Genomic DNA, 9,874 nt, shown 5'->3' with positions numbered 1-9,874 from the left:
CTTTCGGCAGTAAACAGGTGCAATACAGTGATATCACTCAAAAAAGGCAAGGACGCAAATCAATAATCAAAAGAGAATCTAAAGCAATGTACAAATTGTAACTCTGAAGGTAATAATTGCAATAAATGTCAATTCAATCATAACTTGCTACAGAGCAACACAGACCATCTAATGGCAGCAGGATCACATCAAAATGCAATTTGAATAACATCATGGCATCAGTAGACAAATGGTGCAGAGCACATCATGGCGACTGCAATCATGCAAAGGCAACGCTAGCATATATCTCAGCTCATCAATATTAGCTATCTTAAAGCATCAATAGTAGAATCGATTCAACATCATTAATACTCAAGCATAGCTTGATCAATGATAAATGCAAAATCATGAAATAAACAGTCAAGATTTCTCTTCAGGGAACTTGCAACTCACTCAGTGCTCGTCACAGAGCATACTCAAAGCAGGGCCATCATCAATGGCAGAAAATTTAACGATACACTGATGCAATTAGGTATAGGTGATTTAGCAATCATAAAAGATGGAAATATGTCACGAGACTAGCCAATTAAGGCTAGTAACAAAAGATCCACTTACAACAAATATGATCATTATGATCTACAAATTCAAAGGTTCGTTGTTGCAACACAGATGCCAAAAAACACTTATACAAGGGTTTCACATAGTGGGAGCCCTTCCCGTGCAATGCAAGAGTTACAAAATGTACAAACAGTTCCTAATCACATATATAAGTCGTTCTGTTGAGTTCGCCATGGACCACGGGGTCGGCTGTCATGCAACGACTCAACAGAAAATGGAGTATAGAGAAAGGAATCTCAGTCCTAAAACCCCTTCAAAACTTTTCCAACGTGCACACTTTCAGAGTTCACTGTTTTACCTTCAACAAATACATACACTGCACGAAATCAGATCGTCTCTTACCCACTCCGACATCCTTTTTTCTCTGTTCCTCTGCAGCCTTCCTTTTCGGTGGGATACCTGCATCACATGCTGTCTCACTCATTTCACTCCTAACACTACTTACGTCATGATCACTTTCTTCAAGTTCATCAGTCTGTCGATTCACTTCATCATAAACGTCTATATCTGGCTCACCATTACGTACGTTTTCTTCACTCTCGTCGTCTTGGACATTATCATCTCGTTGTTTGTTGTCGTGGGCGTTCATCTCAAGCGGGACGATATGTTGCATTGCATGCAGATGCGCTTAATAAGATCCGTTAGAAAAGTCAACGACGCCGCAAGTTCCGAAATGCCTAAAGAAGCAAAGCATTTTATAATACAAACTCTCTGAATTATATCAAAATGTCATATTGCTGTCTGTGTTTTCATATTTGTTCACTTTAATGAGGTAGTTCAACTACATTGCTATTTTACAATCGTAAAAGAGAGATTACCTTTCATGTTTGATGAGAAAATGAATATTATTTATTTTCACTTTTATATCACTATTGCACAACAGAAGCATCAGGTTATTTTTCATGTTCAATGTACAATATTTAAATGAATAAGATATTAAGATATACTTAATAGCAACATTCATATATATATATATATATATATATATATATATATATATATATATATATATATATATATAGATATATATATATATCTGTATATATCTGATCATTCAGGGGCGTCACTGAAGGGCGCTAGGGCGGCACTTGCCCCTATGAAGACTGATGGCGGTCCCCCAAAACCTGGTTTGTCCCCCTAACCTTTGAAATAATTATTAATAATAATAATAAAATTTACTCCAAGGTGAATCCTATATGGCTTCAAAACGCTCCAAAATACGCAAATTTTTTTTAAATTTCGCTCGCCACACTACCCATACCTTAGCCCTCTCAAAAAAAAGAAAATCTGAAATGACGCTACTGCTGTCATTCCATATTTGTTACGGAAAATAAATGTGCTAAATTCAGTGTGTATGTTATTTTAGCAAAATATATTATACATGACACAAACAGTGCAAGAGTAAATAAATCACCTAGAAAATTATAGATTGGTGGCTAAATAATTTCTAAACATTATTAAATTAAAATCATGAATTTAAGAGAGATAAGAAAGCGGAAAGTATTCTTGTCCATAAAAATGCTAATCTGGACCCCTGTGCCCCTGCATCTCCTGGAGGTGATGTTGAGGATATGGCCACACTTATCTAGCTCACTTGATGACTCCACTACTACTGTTAGCAATCTTGGTGGTGTAAATGATAATGTGAAAGTCCTATACTGCCCAGGAATTGATGAAAACAACAGTTTTAAGACTGATGAGTATACGCTCAACTCTGATGAAACTTTTGATACCTACATTGCATACGAGGAAGTGTTTTATGGTGCCCACCCCCGCACCCCAGCAAAAACATTGAAGTTTTAAAGCATCAAAATTGTTTGAAATTAATGGAAAAGTTATGTTGTCCAACATAAAAGTTTTGACGAGAGTGAGGGAGATTTAATCCTAAAAAATCAATATCATAAAGACAAAAGCATTATAAGATATGAAAACCCCTATTTGGCATGTTGTGTCCTGTAAAGAAAGAAAAAGCAACTTCATTAAAGCCTGGGAAAACTTGAAGGGAAAGTAGGTGGCATTCCTCAGAGCAATATTTGGTTTACGCAGAATGCCAGAGCCAAGGAAGAATACGTTCCAAATTTCAGGCGGATGATAAACGTGTGGTCCAGTCAGTAACTCCCCATAAAACCTATAACTCTGCGAGGGGAGTTGTATACAGCAGAGACCTCTTGATTTTAATGAAAATGAGATCCTGAAAAGATGACCTAAAGATATAAAAGCTTTAAAGAAAGTGAAAGACAAAATAATGCCATTCAGCTAGCTTTCTTTCATTTATACATATCTCCCTGACTATGTAAAGATCGGCCGTATTAACCACTCGGTGAAAACATTTAGCGTCCAACAAGTGCCTTGGGTATGGTCATGTGAGTGCAAACTACAATAATGATGCCAGATACTTTATTTGTTCTGGCATTCATGATATAAGTATAGAATACAGGAAAAGTACTTCTGTTTTAAATGTCGGTGTGCTCATTCTCCCAACTGGAGACAGTGTCCTCTATGTAAATTGTATCAGGACACTTGAAATGGCAGAAAATGAGCACATAAGTTTTGGCGCTGCCAGACAGCATCCGAGGAGGGCTTGTAAAGATCCTCTGCAGAATTTTCATCGGTTGTTCAGATACCTGTTGCTCCAAATCTTCCCTCGAATTCCAGTTTACAGATCTCCCAGCCTACGGGTATCAGGCTCCTTAAAAAAAAGAAAAAAAGAAAAACAAAGACGTGGGATCTACTGGCATTCAAACAAAATGTTTATCTATAACACCTAAACCTTAAAAAAAAGAAACCGGCGTTGCATTCATAAGCCCTCCCAAGCAAAGAGATAGAGGTACCGAACCCACATCCATTTAAAAAAATTGCTCTTTCTAGGTCTTGTCAAAATTTGAATTTTAGTAGTCTAGAAGATATCGCAGAGGAAACATCTCTAGGTTCAAAACAAGCATTCGTCACAGGAGACCTCTCTCTTGACTGTCGCATCAAGGGAAAGCAGAGATGTCGATTTACAAAATTTTAGATCTAATAAAACAGCTCCCACCTCATTTCTTTTTTTCTTTGTTTAGGGGGGGTTTGTTTAACTCGCATAATCCACCCCCCAGATGCTGAAGCCTTGCGAGGATGGGGGGCTTAGGGTTCAGCAGCGGGCCCTGATGCCTGGTGGTAACTACTTTCTCGCTGGGCCTTGGTGCCCAGCTCTTGATCAACGAGATAAGTCAGCCCTTTTTTCTTCTACTAAAAACATTTCATCTTTCTGCCTTCCTCCCCCTATAAGTATGGATTCTATGATGACGACTATTGGCTTGGTTTTGGACATGATTTAGTCTAAATCTTGGGATTTGAAGGAGGGTGAGGATGGACGGCATGCCACCTCACCCGTAGAACTCTAGTACCTGACGTGGTCGAGCGAGGGGAAAGTTTAATGTCAAACCCTATCCTCAATGCCGGTCTGATCTCGACGGACATCATGACGCCTTAGCACTGGGGATAGGGTGTATATCCAGTAATTACCCCTAGGGACGACCCTAATAAAAGGGATGACCCGTCCTCTAAGTGTGACTCCATGGTGGGTATGGGGAATATCTGGATGAACTATGTATTTTACGTTTTATGGCAACCCCCCCTATTTCTGTTGACGACCCTATGCTTTCATCAAAGGACTTGTCCTCGGAAACCCAAACATCAATTTTCCATGGTCGGTCCCCAGGATCAGTGTAAGTATCCCTGGGCCGAATGACAGACGGACACAGTTGACGACCCAAAGCAATGCGAGGTAAATATACAGCCAGGAAAAACTAAACAAAAAGCATCTGGTTCCAGTATTGTCACACTGGAACCATTTGCCATGAAGAAAAATAATAAATATGAAATAGCTCCTGGGGTCTTTGTACCCAATTCCTTTAATAAATACCTTAATTTAAAGCTAGAAGGTGACAGTATAGACATTTTTCAAGTGCATAGGGAAATCATTAAATGTTGTGGCAGACAGCCAAAAATAACACCGCAGAATGGAAACATGCTCCTGGTAGAAAAGCGTCTCCCAGAGGAAAGTATCAAGTTGATAGGATTGTCGGACCTTGCGGGAGTTACGGTTGAGTGCACTCCCCACTCCAGCCTGAACTCCAGCAAGGGCTTGTTTGATTTATGCCCCTCAGTTGATGGCTTTCTCTGAGGAGAGACTTTTAACAGAATTAAAAGACCAGGGTGTAATAAAGGTGGACAGGATGACGAAGAAGGTTGATAATAACAGAATACCTCAGCCTACCTTAATATTAACTTTTGACACCTTAAGACTTCCGGAATGTGTCTCTGCAGCCTGGTATAGGTTTAAGGTAAAGCAGAGTACATCCCGAGACCAGAAGGGTGTTTCCCATTGCCAGCATTTTGGACACACCCTACAATCATGCCGATCCAAATTGCAAGAAAATCCTGCCGTCTGTGTCAACTGTGGAGAGGATGAGCATGGAATGTGCACCAGGGAACCTAAATGTGTTCACTGTGGTGAGGGACATGCATCATCGTCTCAGCAGTGTGATATATATTTACTAGAAAAGGAAATCCAAGCCATTAGAGTAATAGAAAGAACAACATTTAAGGAAGCACGAGAGAGGGCCAAAGCAAAGATTGTAAGACCCGGTCTAAGTTTTGCTACTGTAGTAGCAAAATTAAGAAACCAAAAGAAAGAGACAAATAAAAACACCCAAGTTAGGAGCACAAATGTAGAATCAAATAAAGAATCATTAAAGAGACAGCTAACTGAATCATTAGAGTCAATTGATGATGAGAAAGTAAAGACAAGGTTCACTAGAACCAACAAGAAAGGCCCTAGTATGGAATTGGAAAAAATTGAAGTGCCAGTTGAGATACACCCTCCACCATCTGCCTCATTGGAGGCAAGGCCAGTGGTTGCTGGTCTGGTGCCAGCTTCTGTTGGTACCAATTCCTCTTTGGAGGACAAACCAGCAGATGCTGGTCCCCTGGTGCCAGTCCTTGCTGGTACTTCTGCCTCATTAGAGGCAGAGCTGGCTACTGCCAGCAATACAAAACACTCTCGAGGTCGTCTCTTTAGAGAACACCTCTGCTTTCTACGTCTCGACAGAGATGGAGAGTAAAGAAACTAAAAAACCTTTCAGTGTCAAGGACACTGAAGGAAAAGATGTTGGCTCTATGAAGGCAACTCCACCCAAGAGGCCAACAAAGCCTTCCATTAAAATGCCTCCCCCAGTAGGAAAAAGAGCTCTCCCAATCTTGTCAAAAGGAACCATAATATTGGTCCCAAACATAAATAAATTCACTTCCATTATTCAATGGAATTGTCAGGGACTGCGAGCAAAATATGAGGAAGTCAAGCTTTTGATCTATGAGCACTCCCCTGTAGGGTTATGCTTGCAGGAGACCATGCTAGGTGAATATACACCTTGTCCTAGGGAATATGTTCACTATAGAACTAAATTTGATTTAGAGGTGGGAAATCATGGTGGATCCCTCATCTACATCCGTCGAGATGTGCCACACTATCAAGTGAAACTAAATACTCCACTTCAAGCTGTGGCTGTAAGAATTGATTTAAGAAGGAAATATATTACTTATGTTCCCTTTACATTCCACCAAATAGCCATGTCTCCCAAGAGAACTTGATATACTTGATGCATCAACTACCAGAGCCATTTCTTCTACTTGGTGACTTCAATAGTAGACATCCATTGTGGGGAGATGTAACATCAAATCAAAAAGGGAATATGATGGTATCTTTAATAGAAACTGAAGATATAGGTCTTTCTTAATACTGGAGAACCTACTCATTACCACATTCAGACAGGCACCGTCTCCTGCATCGACCTTTCAATATGTAGCTCCAACTGCAGTGTTGATTTTAGTTGGAGAACAAGTGATGACTGGCATACCAGTGACCATTCTCCAATTGTGATCGACACCAATGATGGTCCACCTATCCCGAGATCACCACGGTGGTGCTTGGAGAAAGCAAATTGGAGAAAATTCAAAGATTTGAGTGAGTTGGAGGGGATGCAAAAGATTTTCCAAGTGTAGATGATGCCATTGATCTACTCAATGGAACATTACATACTGCAGGTTCTACACTCAATTCCTCGAACTAAAGGACTATTCAGGAGACGGCCAGTACCATGGTGGTCAGAAGACCTAAGGTTGTTACACCGAGCTGCCAGGTCATCATTGACCAGGTGCCGTAGACATCGCACCTTGGACAATGTCATAATTTACAAACAGTGTAGGGCACGATTTCAAAAAGCCATGAAAGCTGCCAGAAGACAAGCATGGGCCGGATATGTATCCTCTATTAACAGCAGAACACCAGTCTGTAGCATTTGGAAGAAAATAAGAAAAAATTCAGGGTAAATTTACACCCAGTCCTCCTCCAGTACTTAAATTGAATAATAATCATGTTACTGATGCCACAGAAATTAGTGATATGTTTTCTGAACACTTTGCTCGAGTCTCTGAAAATCAGATAGTTCCCTAGGACATCATTTCAGAATGATGGAAGAACAACAGGTACTTGACTTTTCATCAAACAAAGCTGAATCATATAATATGCCTTTTTCTGAAAGGGAATTTGACTCTGCTTTAGCTAGGAGCAAGAACACTGCCCCTGGTCCAGATGAGATTCCTTATGAAATGTTTAAACACATTTCAAAGAACACAAAACTTTTTACAATAAGTATTATCAATAGAATATGGGATGAAAGCAGCTACCCTAGCATATGGGAATTGGATACTATGTTACCATTCCTTAAGCCTGGAAAAGATCCTCTCTGTGCTGCAAGTTACCGCCCCATTGCTTTAACATGTTTATGTAAATTGATGGAAAAAATGGTAAATGTAAGACTGATGTGGTATCTAGAGCACAACAATATTCTAACGCCCTCTCAGTGTGGTTTTCGAAAAATGCACTCCACCCTGGACATCTTACTGCAACTCGAAGCCTCTGTCTGTGAAGCCTTTGCCTCCAAACAACACCATGTGACAGTGTTTTTTGATATAGAAAAGGCATATGACACTGCTTGGAGACATGGGATTCTGAAGACTATGCATAATAGTGGTCTACGAGGCAAATTACCTTTATTGTGAAATCCTTTTTACATCGTAGGTATTTTAAAGTTAAAGTTGCAGTACTTTATCAGAGAAAAAGTGCCAAGAAGAAGGTGTTCCCCAGGGTAGTGTTCTCAGTGTAACACTTTTTGCTCTGGCCATAAACAGTGTTGCAGCTGTCATTCCAAGAGAGGTTTTAAAGACACTTTTTGTGGATGACTTGTCAATATCCTTTGCTTGCCCACCCGGATTGACTGTAGTCAGAAATAAAGCTACAATTAACAATAAAAGTAAAAATAGTAAGTTGGGCTTGAGAAAACAGGGTTTTAAAATCTCTGTAAGCCAGACTACTGCTGTCCACTTCTGTCGGATCAGGGAGTGCATCCTGATCCAGACCTCTATTTGTATGGCTGTAGAATCCCATGTGTAGAACAAGCACACTTCTTAGGCCTAGTTTTTGACAGTAGATTGACTTGGGTCCCCCATCATTAAACATATAAAAGCAAAGAGCTAGAAGCTCTACACATCTTGAAGGTGCTTTCTCACACCAGTTGGGGGAGCTGATAGAAATCTGTTACTAAAGCTTCATAAATCCCTAATCTTGTCAAAGCTGTCATATGGTGTGAAGTTTATTCTTCAGCCTCCTCATCTAACTTGAGAATTTTAGATTCGGTGCATCATTCAGGTATTCGTATAGCCACAGGAGCTTTCCGTTCGTCACCAATACCTAGTATGCTAGTTGATGCAGGAGAGATGCCCTTGAACTTTATCGCCAGTCATCATTACTTCGGTACTGGTTTAGAGTGCAAAGACTCCCCAAATCTCTGGCATTTGCTGTGGCAAATATAAAATATTTTTAACGGTTTTTATGAAAATCATCCAAGGTATCCCACTCCTTTTAGCTATAGAATTAAAAATATTTTAGAGGATACGAATATTAAAAAATTTCCCATTATCCCCTTTGTGTATCCCAGTACTCCTGTCTGGAGGTTACCTGATGTGAAATTCTGCAGGTATTTCAGTGGAGCAAAGAGGGATAAATCTGATGAGGAAATGAGGTCCATATTTTTAGAGCATGTATCAGAGCATGTAGATACAAGTTTTATATTTACTGATGGCTCTAAGTCCAATGCTGGCGTTGGATATGGGTTTTTTTAGCGAATCTTTTAACCGAAGAGGTGCACTTCCTTCTGTTGCCTCAAACTTTACAGCTGAATTGTATGGCATCCTAATAGCACTGGAACATATTACAACACTCCCAGTTTGTAGCTATACAATATTTTGTGACTCCAAAAGTGCCCTACAGTCCCTGGAAGTCTAATACTGATCATCCCTTGGTGTTGAAGATCTTGCAGTGGATTTTTTTGCACCTAAATAGAGGCAGCATTGTTTCATTTTGTTGGGTTCCTGCCATGTGAACATATCGGGAAACGAAGAGGCAGACAAGCTAGCCAAATCAGCAGCGCAAACTTTGGTACCGAGAAAATGCCCTGTTCCATATCGAGATACATTCTATGATATATGGAAATCCATCCAGCAGTTATGGGTACTTCAGTGGGACAGAGTAGGCCCCAATAAAATGAAAGAAATTACTAGTCAGACACACCCTTGGAAATATGACCTAATACCAAGGAAGTGGGAGATTGTATTGTGTAGATTACGTATTGGCCATACACGTTTAGCTCATGGCTATCTGATGGATGGGGAGAATGAGCCCTTCTGTGACGATTGCTTAGTTCCACTAACCGTTAGGCATTTGCTGGTTGAGTGTCCCAGTCTGGTGGAACTTAGGAATTGTTTTTTAGGTTATAGTAGTGGAGCAGGGGGTAATTATAGCATGGCAAAACTGTTGGGAGAAAGCGCATGTATTAATAACATTATCTCTTTTATCAAAGAAGCTGGTCTTCTCAAATATATCTGACAGCTGTGCTGTCTTAGTATATACATTTTTTCCTCTTTTTTTTCTTTTTAATAGTTTTACTGTTATGTGATCAATCACAATTCTTTTTATCGGAATATTATTTATATTTTTATCAGAAATTAAATTTATTTTTTTAAATCAAATTTATATATATCTCATAAAGATAGTTATTTTGAATGTTGTATATATATTATGAAAGTTAAAAGATCACATTTAGTATTCGGCGTCGGTGACCCTGGTAGTTGTGACGCCAGATAACTCACAATCAATCAATCAATCGCATAATCCACTATA

This window comes from Macrobrachium nipponense, chromosome 27 (genome assembly GCF_015104395.2).
Source record: "Macrobrachium nipponense isolate FS-2020 chromosome 27, ASM1510439v2, whole genome shotgun sequence".
NCBI classification, from domain to species: Eukaryota; Metazoa; Arthropoda; class Malacostraca; order Decapoda; family Palaemonidae; genus Macrobrachium; species Macrobrachium nipponense.
Note: the sequence above shows the minus strand (reverse complement) of the source record.